This window comes from Pan paniscus, chromosome 7 (assembly GCF_029289425.2).
Source record: "Pan paniscus chromosome 7, NHGRI_mPanPan1-v2.0_pri, whole genome shotgun sequence".
NCBI lineage: Eukaryota > Metazoa > Chordata > Mammalia > Primates > Hominidae > Pan > Pan paniscus.
This window is the reverse complement of record NC_073256.2, coordinates 144,727,944-144,743,383: the sequence shown is the minus strand read 5'-3', so window position 1 is coordinate 144,743,383 and position 15,440 is coordinate 144,727,944. Positions and strand designations below refer to the sequence as shown.

Below are 15,440 nucleotides of genomic sequence, written 5' to 3'. Positions count from 1 at the left end.
AAATGGATAATAACTGTATCAAATTGCCGTCACATTTAAATTCATTTCGATATTTTTAAGAGTGATGTAAATATTGAGATTTGCAAAATGCAAGAAATGACATCCTTTGCAACTCTAGTGAAAAATGCTAGATGTCAACCTGAAAATGTGCAAGGGTAAATAATTTTTAAAATTTTTGCATTAGGATATATCACTGTCTAATTAATAATGATCCACAAAGATACCCATGTCCTAATTCCCGGAACCTGTAAATATGTTAGGGTCCATGCCAGAGAGGCATTAAAGTTGCAGATGGAATTAATGTTGCTAATCAGTTGAACACGAGATGAGGTGGTGTGCTTGGATCAGCCAGGTGGGTCCAATGTAATCACAAAACCTCTTAAAAGTAGAAGAGGGAAGCAGAATAAGGAGAACCAGAGAGCTGCGACCTGACAATGACTTCATCGAATGTTTTTGGCTTTGAAGCTAGAGAGACCGTGAGCCAAGGAATGTGGGTGTCCTCTAGAAGTTGCCAAGACAAGGAAATAAATTCTCCCTTAAAGCCTCCAAGAACGAAAGCAGTTCTGCTGACTCCTTGATTTCAGCCCAGTGAGACCCCTTTGGGGCTTCTAATTTCCAGAACTAAAAGAAAATTATTTTTTTCCTGTTTTAGGTCAGTAAAATTGTTAATAATTCACTACAGCAGCAATAGGAAAGTAATATGTACATATATTAACTGACATAACTTTACTACCATGTTTCAAAGAGAAAAAACAGACCTCTTTGTTACCTTTTCAAGTAATCAAAATACTGACTTTAAAAGTAGTAAAGGAACACTTATTCATCTCAAGTCCATGTATATAGCAGTCTGAACATTTTAGAATAATGGTTCTCCAACTTTAGTGGGCACCAGAATCACCCAGAGGGCTTATAAACACAGATTGCTATATACTTCACCCACAGAGTTTCTGATTCACTGGGGTGGGGACCAGGACTTTGCCTTTCTAACAACTCCCTGGGTGCTGCTGCTGCTGTGGGCCTGAGGACAACACTTGGAAGACCACTGACCAAGAACAGTGAAAGAGAGAGGAGGCTTCTGAGAAGTCAAACCTGTGTTAGAAATTTCATACATTAATATGTGTATGTTTTATTCACAGAAATGCCTCTTTAGCCCCTACTTAGAGCCCATTTACTCTGTTTTGAATAATACAACACGATTTTACTACCAATTTTTTCTAGCTTATATCAGACTATAATAATGACAAACAGGAGGCACTGGCATTTGCTAGACATAAGCAAATTTGCAACAATAATGAAGGAAATCAGGCTACCTGAGAGTGAGGTGGAAGAATGAGAAACCATATGAACTTAAAATATTCATATGGCATATGAATATATGAAGTTAACAGACATACAAAGTTGAAATATTTAAGTATCTGCTTCCTTGTAGTGAATTGGTGATTAATCACCAATACTTGTTTTGCTCTGAAATTGCAATGTCCAATAGAAAAGCCACTAGTCACATGTGGCTATTAAGCACTCAAAACATGCCTGATATGAATTGAGATGTTCTGTACATATAAAATGCACGTGGAACTTTGAAGACTACATATAAAAAAAAGTAAAATACCTTAACAATTTTTAAATATTGAATACATGTTGAAAGGATGAAATTTAGGATATATTGAGTTAAAATATAGTATTAAACTTGATTACACTTGTTTCTTTTACTCTTTTAAAGACATGGCTTCCAGAATATTTGGACTATCCTGAATAACAATGACTGAATGGGACAGTGGTATTTTGTTCAAGACTTTTGAGTTTCTTGAGAGCAGAATGGATTTATTTCCTTGGACTGCGCCAGACCCTTTCGCAGTGCATGGTCTATGGGTAGTATTTGTTTTATATGTGTTGAAAGAATAAATGAATGTATAAGTGAATGGATTAAAGAAAAATGTTTGTGGAGGTATCACACCATCTGATTTCAAACTATACTACAAAGCTGTAGTAATTAGGACAGCATGGTATTGGCAAAAGAGTAGAAACATGGACCAATGAAATAGAATATTCAGAAATGAACCCACACATACATGGTCAATTGATTTTTGACAAAGGTTCCAAGAGTGCACAATGAGAAAATGATAGTTTGTTCAATAAATGATGCTAGAAAAAACAAATTTCTACATGCAGAAAAATGAAAGTTGACGCTTTTTTCATACCACGTATAAAAATTAACTTGAATTAGATTAAATACTTAAATTTAAGACCAGAAACTCTAAAACTACTATAAGAAAACATAGGAAAAAACTACAAGACATTAGTCTAGCAAAAATAGACAAAATATTACGTCAAATTAAAGGACTTCTGCACCTTAAAGGAAACAATTACTGGCATGCATAGACAACCCACGGAATGGGAGAAAATATTTGTAAACCATATATCCAAAAAGGGGCTAACATCCAAAATATGGAAGGAGCTCACTTAACAAAAAACCCAATTAAAAAATGGAATCTGAATAGACATTTCTTAAAAGAAGATGAATGGCCACAAATATGTTTTCAAAAAAATGCTCAACATTGTTAATCATATAGGAAAGACAAATTAAAATCAATAACAAGATATCACTCAACACTTGTCAGAGTGGCATATCAAAAAAAGATAACAAGTGTTGGTAAGGATGGGGAGAAAAGGGAAACTTTGTACACTTTTGGTGACATGTAAATTAGTACAGCCATCATAAAATCCAGTATGGAGCTTCCTCAAAAAATGAAAAATAGAATTACCACGTGATCCAGCAATCCTACTTCTGGGAATTAACCCATAACATTTCAAATCAGTTTGTCAAAGAGATGTCTGCACCTCTATATTCATTTAACACTATTCACAAGAGTCAAGTTATGGAATCAAGCTAAGTGTTCATCAATGGATGAATGGATACAGAAAATGTGGTATATATACACAGTGGAATACTATTCAGCCTTAAAAAAGAAAATTCTGTCATCTGGACAACACGAATGGTACTGAAGAACTTGATGTTAGGTAGAATAAGTCAGGCACAGAAAGACAAATACCACATCTTCTCACCTAAATGTAGAATCTAAAACAAACTCATAGAAACAGAGTAGCATGCTGGTTACAGAGGCTGGGGGAATGGAGAATTAATGATTAAAGGGTATAAAATCTGTGAGACATGAATGATGTGATTTATTCTTTTTTGAGTTCTATTGGACCGTGTGTTGAACATAGTTAATAATAGAGAATTGTACATTTCAAATTTGCTGAGAGTGCATTTCAAATGTTCTCACTACAAAAAATGTTAAGTATTTGAGGTAATGAAAATATTAATTAGCTTGATATAGTTATTCCACATCATACTCATAAATTATAACATCATGTTGTACCCCATAAATTTATACAATTATAAATTGTCAATTCATGATAAAACAGTTTGAAATACTCTGTTTAAGAAAGTAAGAGACTTCTTGCAGAAATATTTCCCCCCAAAAATGGATAGGATTTTAAAGCTCATTCTTTAAGGGTTAAAGTAAGCTTTGGTCTTCTGAAAAATACACGAATATGAGGTGTCTCATTCTCTAACAATTCAGGATGGATGATCTACTACTGTCTTTAGATTTAAAATGCCTCTTTCTCTCCAAACAACACATAAATATTTAAAAAACAATTGTAGTGTAAGTTAGTAGCTCGTGAATCATTTATTGAATGAACATGAATTTGACATGCTTATCATACTTGAATTAAGAAATGGTAAAATATGAAATAAAAAGTCCTAGGCTTAAGAGTCCTAAACTTAAAACTCAGAAGACTTGAAATAGAGTCTTAAATCTCAACCCCAAGTTATGCAAGTCTCACCTTATGCAAATTGTATTTTAGGTGCATTGTTGCACAAGGTACACACTATAATTTTAGGTGTGTAGAACAGTTTTGCTCTATGTGTGGAAGTACAAAATGGCCTTATGTCCAGGTGCAAACTAGAAGCAAGAATCCAAGTGGGTGGAGGGAGGAAGGGTAGACATCCTTTGTGTTTATTCTGTTCCCATGAAGATTCTTGCTGCTTTAGGTTGCATTAGTTATTCAGTGTTATTTCTGGGTAAGTCCCTCCTTTTAACATTACAGTTAATGCTGGAAAGCAACCAGGTGATAGCAAGAAAACAAGGAAATAGTTTAATTTATAATTGACTATGTAAATAAGAATGCAATATGAAGAAAGTCAACACATTTCTTTCATTGCACTTCAACAGTGAAAAGTATTTTGAATACAATATGAAAAAGACATGTTAAAGTGTCTGCCACTGCTTTGTCTACTCACTACACGTGGCCGTTAAAATTTAAATCAGAATTAATTAACATTGAATGAAATTAAAAATTCAGTTCTTTAGTCATGTGAACTACATTTCAAGGGCTCAGTGGCTGCATGTGGCTAATGGCTACTGTGTTGGACAATGTGTAGAATATTTTCATCATCACAGACAGTTCCATTGGAAAATGATGCTTTAGGCAATTAATTCTCTCAACTTGTCTGAGCTTGGTCTCCTTATGTAGAAAAAAGGAAGAATAATAGTCAGACCTTAGTTACATCACAGGATTTCTGCGAGAGTCAAATGTTCATAAAAGTACTATGCACGTGGTACATGAAGGTGGATTATTATCATTATCTCAATTGAGGAAGGAAGTTTGGACGTGAGAACTGGTGGTAGACATATGGTTGGGTGTTCACTCCAAACAAAGCATAGAACTTTCTGTGATGCATCCCTGAATACTTCTATGTCCCTGAATATTGCTGTATCCTGAATACTGTTATATCCTGAATACTGGTTTGGCAGAACAGCTCTTGCGTTCCATCTTACACCTTCTTGGTCTACATGTTCTACTCCAGCCATTGCTAAAATAACCAGTTACCATGCAGATCAAACCAACAGCATCTAGCCTTGGCCGCACCCTTGAAGTCTGCTTTCTGCCCTGGGCCTTTTATGACATGGCTAATATGCAGTACTTAAAGGAACCTGCTCAGTCATTCTGATGCATATGCAACTCAGAGTACAGAAGAGGTAGCACCTTCTGGGATAACCCTTGACCAGTGAAGGTGCAGTGGTGGATAAATAATCCCCTCTTCTATCCCCTAGGTAGCAATTCTACAGAGCATTCTACAAGGCTTCTCAGAGGGTCTGTAAGTGGGACTGAGCCCCAGATGCTCACAGTGGTGTTAGATCCATAGTGCACCTGTCCATTCCCTGTTTCATTCTCCACAACTCCCACCCCCCATTTCTTGAAGTTACTTCTCCAAAATAAACTCTCTGAAAGTCTCTATCCCAGGTCTTACTTTTTAGGGGGAATTTAGGTTAAGACAAGGTCTTGGGATGATTTCCTGCTTTTAGTCCACAATTTTTTTCAAAGTCATTTGAGATTTGGGATTTAAACAGGTTGCTTTAGTATTCCCCATGGCCTTGGGCTCAATGACATATTACTCACATCAATTAGCCAGGCAATTTTTAATGCATCTACAAAGTGAAAGAAGATTGTAAAGATGGAAAAGTCACATATACAAAGTTCTCCATCTCCGTTACAACCCAAATCCCCTACTATGATATTAAAGTCAGCACGTTTTCTGTGAAGTGATTAATGTGTGCCCAGAACTGTGCTAGTCAGCATAACATAATCAGTATGATATGATAGGAATAGATTTATTTCTCATCCCCAAATAGCTTATAAGCAATGTAAGAATGTACGCTTTGATGTCAGATGATCTGGGTTTCTGATTATTATTTATCTCAAAACCACAGTTGTTTCATTCATATTGCTTTGTATTTTATAACAACTTATTTAGGAATTAGACTGTAAGCTCAACGAGGGTAAGAACTGTGTCCTGTCACTGAATACTTTATCCTCTATCCAAGGATAGTACCTGGCACATAGAAGGTGCTCAGTAAATGTGTTTTTGATTTAATGAATTACTGTTAATATTTATTGAGTTTTAACTTTGTGCTAGGCCAGGGGTTGGCAAACAGTTAGTGGGACAAATGCATCCCATAGCCTATTTTTGTAAATCAAATTTTATGGAAACTTCACCATCCTTGTCCTTGGCCACATTGTCTATGGCTTCTGTTTAGCTATAATGGCAGAGTTGAGCAGCTGTGACAGAAACTATATAATTCACACAGCCAAAAATATTTACCATCTGGCCTTTACAGAAACATTTACCTATCCCTGTGTTGGGCTATAGATTTCTATGAAAACTAAATTTTCTGTATGAGCTATAACATGAAAAATGTCTGTGTCAAACCCCTACTGAATAGAAGCCATTATTCTAGAATACTACACACCAAGGCACAGAGAATATTGTCTGTGTATAGAGTCTGAAGGTGTGAAGGAGAGAGAGCTAACAGCCTTTTCAACAGGGCCTGGAACAGGGACCTGGCCAAGCCTACTCTTCCTCTTGGTGTAGTGCCTTTATGGCCCTAGCAGCAGATAGGAGGACTCACTCTTATTTCTCCCCCAACCCCCCTACTCAGAATATCTGCGTTCTGCTTTCTTTTGATGAGATTCATAGTTACCAATTTATCAAAAGAGTAAATTCCACGTGTCTTTTTTTTTTTTTTTTAATTGTATCTACATCCCTAGATTCCAGGATAGTGCTTCTCCATTATAAATGTTTACGGGATTCATGAACTTTTCCCCATATTATAGATGAGGAGACTGAGGTTCAGTCAAAGGAAATAGTCTTGTTTGCTGCAGATACAGAAGCTATGGTCCCTTCATATAGGTAATGAATAGTGGAGATAGATTCAAACGTGGGTCTACTTGGCTCAACAGCTGGGTTTTCTGTCCTGCAACCTGCCACCTGGTAGCTGTGCTCCTGAGCCAGGTCCTTCAGCACTCTAGGGCTTACTTTGCTCATCCATAAAATGGGCAGAGAGTTGGGAATTAAATGGATGATTGCTAAATTCATTTCTTAACTGTGGAAGGTACTAAAACAATACGAGCTGTTGTTTGTAGCCATAAACTGAAAAGACCGGTTTTGTTTAGCTGAGGTGAGAAAACGTTTTCAAAAATAGGGAAAAACATGAAGGAATCTTATAGTGGCTGAGCAATGTAATCAAATAAGTTACTGTTTTATATAGCTTCAGGCCCTATGCCACAACTAGGTCAAAAATCACTTGAGTAAGACTCAAAGGTCAAGTTGACCAAAAATAAAAATCAAATGGACCAAGTGGCAGAGACAAAGCCCACTTTGCTTTCAAACTAATACATTCTATTCGAGCTGGAAAGGGCTTATCTCAATTGCTTAATCCCATGACAACACTTTGCACGGGTTCTCCTTGGTTTTCCCAGTACCGTAAATCTTGTCTCTCTTTAACCCATGCTAAGTTCTTTTGTTTTTTTAATCAGTATTTTTAAATTGTAATTACAAAAATCATTTTCTTCCTCTGTTCCCTTTACTTTGAAAGGCATGCTCTTTAAAATCTTCTACACTCAGGTCTCCTTACCTGTGACCTGCCATCTCATCAGCTTTGTTGTCAAAGCCTCAGTGTGGCTTCAGAGCACAGGGCTTATTTTTACTTTTATGTCCTGACTTGCCCTGGGCCACCTGAGTCATTCAGAAGAGGTGGCCCAGGGACATGAAGACCATTTCTTTTCCTTAATTCCCATAATTAATTGCTTTTAAATTAGGGGCAATGACTCTTTGGCAAATGACCCTGCCAAATACTTGCTTACTCCCCTTTGTGAGCTATTCAGCTTCGGCCACTGAAACCACACCGTTAGTTGCAGATGTAGTGTGATGAGCTATCTTGGGAATATTGAGCCAGATCCTGATCTTGCCAGGCTACAGAGGGTTGGTTATTCATGAACCATGGGGGCTTTTTAAATATACAATGGTTGTTGTGCTTGAAAACTTGGAAGATATTTAAACAAAATATTTTTTCAACAGTTTTTCAATGAATATTTACTGCATTTACCATTTTAAGTGTCAGGACATGAAGATAAGGCAGACAGATTATGCTTCTGCCTTCACAGGCATTCTAGTGCAGACAGACAGAAAATGTATAAGAAACCAGTAGTGTACACACACACAAACAAATATACAAGTGATTGTTGATAAGTGCTCTAAAAAGAAATAAAATATGATGATGAGGTACACAGCGGTGTGATGCTGAAGATAAGAGGCCAAGCAAGTCATCTCTGAAAAGGAAACATTTGAGCAGAGGTTTGAGTGATAAGAAAGAGCCAAGCATATAAGGAACTGGCTGAGTAGGAGTGGTGGTGTCCAGGTAGATGGGTTAATAACTACATAAATTCTCAGATGAGAAGGAGCTTGATAGGTTTGGGAACACAACCAAGCCCAGTGTGGCAAGTTGGGTGAGCATGGAGGATAGTAATTCAAGTTGAAATGAGAGAGGTTGACATTGCTACCTGTGTAAAGAGTACAGGCACCAACTGTGTGCTGGGAACCTTGCTGGGTACCGGGGGTGTAAAGACCAATAAAATATGTTTATGGACCAGATAAATTGCCCTGAGGGCTTTACCTTATTGCATATTGCCAGTTGTCAGTGTATCTCAGCAATGGCAAGCCCCTCAGGTCTCAGTGTATTCAGGTAAAGCTCCCTCCCCGACCCAGGACTTCTATCACTGATGCTCCTGGACTGCTGGGACTTATCACATAACCATTACACCTCTCATCCCTCCCTCCTTAGTCACCATCAGAGGTCAAGGCTCCCATCTAATCTCTTATCAATGGACATGCCTCTAGGCTTCCCAAATATGACTCTATCCCCATCTCTTTCTGCCCTTCTAAACTCCTGTTCCCCACCCCTGGAATTCACAGTGAATCAAATCTGAATCTATCCGCATCTTTCTCTGCCCACTGGAATTCACAATAAGACATGAATGAACCCCCATATGTTCCACAGTTTCTTGGTCCTATCACCTCCTTGATGTAAATGAAGACTTTCTGTTCCCTGATAAAGCAGCTTCCCCTGTGATTGGTGACTGTTTCATCTCTCACACCTCAGATAACTTGAGGCCTGGGGGTGAGGAAGCTACCTCCTTTCTCTCTGTTGTCTTTCCCTACTCCAAAAATCCTAGCATTTTTGAAGCCCATCATTAGACTTTATTACCCAGAAGAACTTGGCATAGAGGAAAGTGTTGACTTTAGTTACATATTTTATTTTATTTATTTTTGTTTTTTAGAGCAGTAGAGGAAACTCATGGTCAAGGTCATAGACCCTGGAATCAGATTGCCTAGGTTGGATTCAGTCTCTGCCATTTACTAGTTATGACAGTAAAAAAGATTAATTAATACTTTGGGACCCAGGTTATTCATCTTTAGAATGAGGATAGGGTAGAGGTGAAAATTAAATGAGGTAATACACATGAAGTACATTGAATGGTGTTTGGTATATTTTAAGTGCCATGTAAGTGTCTGTAATTATTTTGTTGTTATTAACTGACTGATAACTTGAATGTCTGGCTTACTTCTTTCTCTTCTCCTCTCTGTCCGATATCATTCTTGGCAAATTCAGCATTCATGAAGGTGGAATCTCTATGACTCTGGCCCTTTAGCTCTTTGGCCTAGTAGCTCTGACCATTTCTTCCTCCACCCACCTCTGCCACCTACTCACATAGTCATGCCCTAGGATTTGTTATCTCCAGCAATTGCATCATCTTCAAAATCTTGATTTCAGTACATTCCACTTGCATACAGTACTCTTCTGTCCTGGTAGCTTATTCACTCCGGCATCTTCCCTCTGGAGACTGACATCATTATCTCAAATCCACTCACCCTTCTACAGCTTTGTCTGTATGTATGTTTCCCTTCTCATCTTCACTTCTCTCACCTTCCAGCTTATAATTTATGACCCATCATTAAGATCAGTGCCTTGAAAAACCACTTATCTTTCTTTCCTTTCTCTCCTTTTGCCATTCTTGACTAGATAAATACTGGATAAACCCAAACAATCACTTAGTCTGAGCTTGCTCCTGAGAAGTTGAAATATCACAATATTACTCGCAGGACTCACTTTGCACGTGCACTTGGTTACCAGATAATCTAACTCAGATATCAGTTAATCTAACATTTCTATAGCAGATTTACTTTTCCATTTTCTGAGATAATCATTGCATATCTTCTCTCTCCTTAAGTCTCCAGGACCTCTCCCCGTGAGCTGATGTTTTATTTTCATACTTTACTGAAAAATTAGATGAAATAGACATTATCTTCAATTCCCTCCACTGATTCTATGCCCCTAGCTCCATCTGTACATTCCTTCCCATGATAATTGAAGATCTGTCTCTACTCCTCTCTAAGACAAGCCAGTTCTTGCTCTTTGGATCTCATTCTTCTAACACTTTAAAATACCTCATTCTTACAACTATCCCCCTTTTCCCCAGTACTGTCAACAATTTTCTCTCTATGGGATCAATTTCATCAGCACTCAGACATGTTTTAGTATCCTTGCTATTACCAGAGAAATAAGGACCTTGACTTGAGCCCAGGTCACCATGCTGGACGTCTTCTCTTGGCTCCTCTGGATCCACTCTGATCTTTCTCCACCTTGGACACTGCATCAATAGTTTCCATGCACTGAGGTTTAAGGTTGAATTTGCTAAATAAGCACCTCCTGCAGGAGATTGGAGGAAGAGAGGAGAATAGCATCAGAGTATTTACTCCCCTAGAAACTGCACTCAAGGCACAGAGTTAAAATGCCATCTCTTAAGGTTGCCCAAGCCCCGCACATATCTTCATACACAGTACTTTAATGAATAAACCTTCCCAGAATTATCTTAATTTGACTGTGCCTTCTAACTTTTACTAGAATCCTGCCTGGTAAGGTCATCTTCTAGCTATAGCTCAATTTCTCTGCTATAAAAATCTCTTGGTTTTTCTCATATTTTTCTGACTGCTCCTTCTCAATGCCCATACTGGCTCTTCCCAAATTGAATAGATGTCTATATGTCAAAGTATCCCAAGGCTTTGTCCTAATCCCTTTCTTTTCTCTGTCCCCTTTTACCTTATGATCTCATGTAGTTCACAGCTTGAGATACCTTCTATATGTACTGGTGACTTTCAGATTTACATCTCCAGTAAATACTCATATTCTAAGTTAAATACATTCACGTAACTACCCAGTAGATATCTTCACTTGGAATCTAAAGGGCATAGCACATTTCACATGGCCACAATAATGACAATGATCCCAACCTCTGAAGTCTTCCAAAGGAATCTCCCTCTCCACAGACTTCTCTGCCTAATTTGAGTACCACAATACACCGTGCTTCCCAGGCAAAAAACCTAAAAACCTTGATTTGTCTCATTTCTTATAACCCCCATTCAATCCATCAATAAATCTTATCAATTACATCTCCAATAGATCCCAAATCCAACCACTTTTCACCATCTCACTGCTGTGACAGTCCAAGACACTGTCTCTCCTTGCCTGAGCTCCTGAAATAGCTTCATATCTGGATTGCCTGAACTCACTTTTAATAGTCCAGTCTTTACCTTGCAGTCAGAGTAATTTTTCTAAAGTGTAAGCTATCCCCCTCCTTTAAATCTGCCGGACCTCTCACTGCTCCCAGAATAAAATCCAGACTTATGATCATGATCTGTATGACCTGACATGACTTGATCTCGACTGCTGACTTCGATGTCCTCACTCTCCCTTCTGTCCCTGCTCATTCACCATTGTCCATAAACACTGAACTTTCTTTTGTCCCTTGAACATTTCAAACTCATTCCTATCCCTGGGCTTTGCTCATGATATTGTCTGCTTGGAATAGCTCCCCTCATTTCTGCCTGGCTCACTTCTTCTCTGAACTAAAATAGTATCCTCTTCCTGGTTACTCTCAGAAATATCACCCTATATTATCCTCTCAATTACATTTATCATTGCTTAAAATTATTTAATTTATTTATCTCTGTATATGTTCATTATCTATCTCTCCTCATAGCTGAGAAGATAGTTGCTCCACAATATCCCATCTTTAGAGTTGTGCATGGCACATGATATGTGCTTAATAAATACTTGTGGAATAAATAGATGAATGAAAAACACAAAAATGAATTAAAATCATGGTAAGTACTGTGAATTAAGCAAAAAGTGTCATGGAAGCTATAACAGTGGGGACTTGCATAAGACTGGGTAGTCACTGAAGGACTTTCTGAAGAAGTGACATTTAAGCTGAGACCTGAAAGGTGAGTTAGAGTAAGTGCAATGTGGAGGAAGAACTGTCTAGTCCAGGGAAGCAGCATGTGTAGGTGATCTGAGGCCATGAAGAACTTGGCGCATTAGAGAAATGAAGGAGGCCAGTATGGATTGAATGGAGAGCATGGCATGAGATGAGTTTGAAGGCCAGTAGAAGTCACTTATAGAAACGTGGTAAATCCTGATGTACAGTCATGCACAAAGGAGGCAATGCCCCGGGAAGGTAAGCTGCTGGAGCTGGAGGAATGGAATTCAAGAAAGTCTTTATAGAAGCAGCAATATTGAGGCTGAGAAGTCACCAGAAGGATGGGAATGGAGAAGTGAGAGGAGTACAGCAGGGAGGCACACGCAAGGGCAGACAAGTATACAACAAGCTGCATATTCTGGGAACCACAGGTATGGTGTATCAAGAAAGGCACAGCTAAGAGGAACACTCAGGTGACTGTCTTGCTTGTCTTTATATCTCTAGCCCACTAGGCAGTCAATCAATATTGGTTCATTGAATAAGGAAAAAAGGAAATACAGGAGACGAAACTGGAGAACTAGGTAGAAACCAAGCCACAAGCATCCTTCTGTCCTTACTAAGGGTATGAAATTTTATTCAGTAAAAATAAAACATAATGAAAAGTCTTATGATAGAACTGACATGATGAGATGGAAAATCCAGTCAATCTCGTATTTTCTCAGAGTTTTAAAGAGGGGCCCACTTATTGATTAATTTAGTAAGAAATTTATCATTCATCTACTTGATTCAATGCTGCACACACTCACAATTTGCTCAATATAATTTTATTGTGAATCTTGAGTCTTGTGGTAATTTTACAGAATACATTAGGTTCTTTATTCTAGGATTGGGATGTGGAGTTCAATTCTAAGCAAAGTTTTCTATTGGGACAATTGCAAATTTAAAACGATTAGCTTTAAATAGAGCATTGTTTCTTATCATGGATTATTTTGGTTCTTAAATGTCTGTCAAAGTAATAATAGGAGATTTGAGCTATTTTAAATATTTCAAAAGTCCAACACATTTATCAATGATTAGGTTGCACATACTAATTAAATTTCAAGGTTCTTTAGTATTAGCTAAAATTACACTAATTTCAATGTGCGGTCACACTGATGAGCATGAATGACAGTCTTAAGTGATGATAGCCTCTTTGCTGAGCAGTGTCCCTGTGTAAAGATCCACAACTCTCCAATCATCTTTGGAGGACCTGAGATCAATTTGCATGAAATAGTATTCATTAGACATTTCTGGGAAAGAACTCATCCTAAGGAAAAGTTCAGTCAAGTAGCTCAAGTTCAGGCAAATGGCAATGAAGGACTGTTGAAGGGAAGGTAGGATTTATAACACAAAACTATCTGGGTGGTCTTAGACCTTAGTCACTGAGAGCCAGGGCTTTGGAATGTTACATATCTTCACTTGAATCCTAGCTTACCAATTCTTTCTGGGTAACTTTGGACATTGGCCCAATCCTGTAGAGCCTCGGTTTTCTCATTTGTGAGATGGGAATCATCATGGGTACTATGTAAGTTTGTCTTAGAGAGGGGGGCTATGCATGAAAACTATTGCTCTAAGTTCTCCATGAAGAAAAAAGTGGCTATGTTCTGTCCTACTCTGTCTAGGCCTTCTCAGGCCTTCAACCATTGCCCATGCCCACAGCCCAGTCATCATCATCCACTTAGTTGCAATGTGACTCCACGCATGTCCTGGCCAATTCAGTAACCTCTACACAATGCAGCAAGATGGCACTGGCAGTATGGCACCTAGATCCTGGGTGTTGGAGCCAGGCAACATGGCTTGCTAAAGGCAATGTACAGTAGGCAGGATTTGAAGACAACTGCTAATAACCTATACCCTTTTATTATCCCCTCCTGTTGAGTGTGAAATGACCTGTTAATATGATGATATGTGGCAAAAGGGATTTTATAGAGGTAATTGGGGGCCCTAATCAGTTGAGTGCACCGAAAGGGAGATTATGCAGGTGGGCCTGACCCAATTACATGAGCTCTTTAAATCTGGATCTACAGATTAGAGACAAATGAAGTCAGAGACTCAAAGCATAAGAGATATTCAACATGATGGAGACTTTCCACTGCTGGCTAAGACAGAGGGAGCCATGTGGCAACAAATAGAGTGTATTTTAGTGGCCAAGAATGGCAGCTTCAGATGGCAGCCAGCAAGGAAATGGGAGCCTCTGTCCTACAGCAACAAGGAACTGAGTTCTGCCAACAAACTAAATGAGCTGGGGAGAGGATCCCTCGTTCCAGATGAGATGAGCTTGAGTTTGGTAAACATTATGATTTCGAGCTTGTGAGTCCCTACACGCAGAGCCTAGCTAGGCCACGCTCAGACTGCTGACTCATGTAAACTGTAAACTAACAAATACGTGTAATTTTAAACTGCTAACTTTGCGTGAGTCTGACTTAGAGCAATAAAAAACAAGTACAGAATAATTGCCTACATGGAGTTTCTGGGTAGTTAGGACCATGAGAGAATCTCTCTGGGGCTTTCTGGCACCTGGAAGGCCTTCCCTATGGACTGGCAGAATACTTCCTGTTCAAGCAAGTCTCTCCAAAGCAATGGGGATCATGAAAAACTGAACTCATTGACAATCCCCCAATCTGCTTAGTTGTGTTAGACTTTGTTAAATATGCATTTATTATGCATATCAAGTATATATCAGTCATGCAGCAGACAGATACAAAACTTACACTGGGTAACAGAGGAGAGTTTTATAAATGGACTCTATGCAAAGGTTTGGAGACATACACATGGGAGTGTGCAGTACCCCAAAGGTTAGCCATAGCAGTGAACTGTCAGTACCCCTAGGGAAAAATCTCCTGTTTTCTAGATCTGTTTCCCAGCTGACTTACTTTGATGGTATATGATTCCCAACAGCTTCCTGAGTAAGGTTGTCTGATAGACAACAGTTTTGGGAAACTTGAGTGTCTAAAAATGTCTTTGTTATCTCCTCACACATTGGACTAAGGGTATAGGATTCTAGGTTGGAAACCATTTTTGCTCAGGTGTTTGAAAATATTATTCCATTGTCTTCTAGTTTTTGATGTTGCTATTAAGCCCAATGTCATTGTAACTTTTCATGCTTTAAAGGCAATTTTTTATTCTATTGCATCGCTTAGTATCTTTTTATTCTTGGAGTTTTAAATTTTGCCATTATGCCCCATGATATGGGTCTTTCTTCTTTCATGACGTAGGAAACTTGTTAAATCCCTTCAGTT

At 38.4% G+C, this 15,440-nt stretch overlaps 1 long non-coding RNA gene across 1 annotated transcript in view; it reads left to right on the top strand.

The window, feature by feature from the left end:
- Window positions 1-15,440, top strand: part of LOC130541777 (uncharacterized) — a 181,034-nt gene that overhangs the window by 129,751 nt on the left and 35,843 nt on the right. The window lies entirely within an intron of this gene.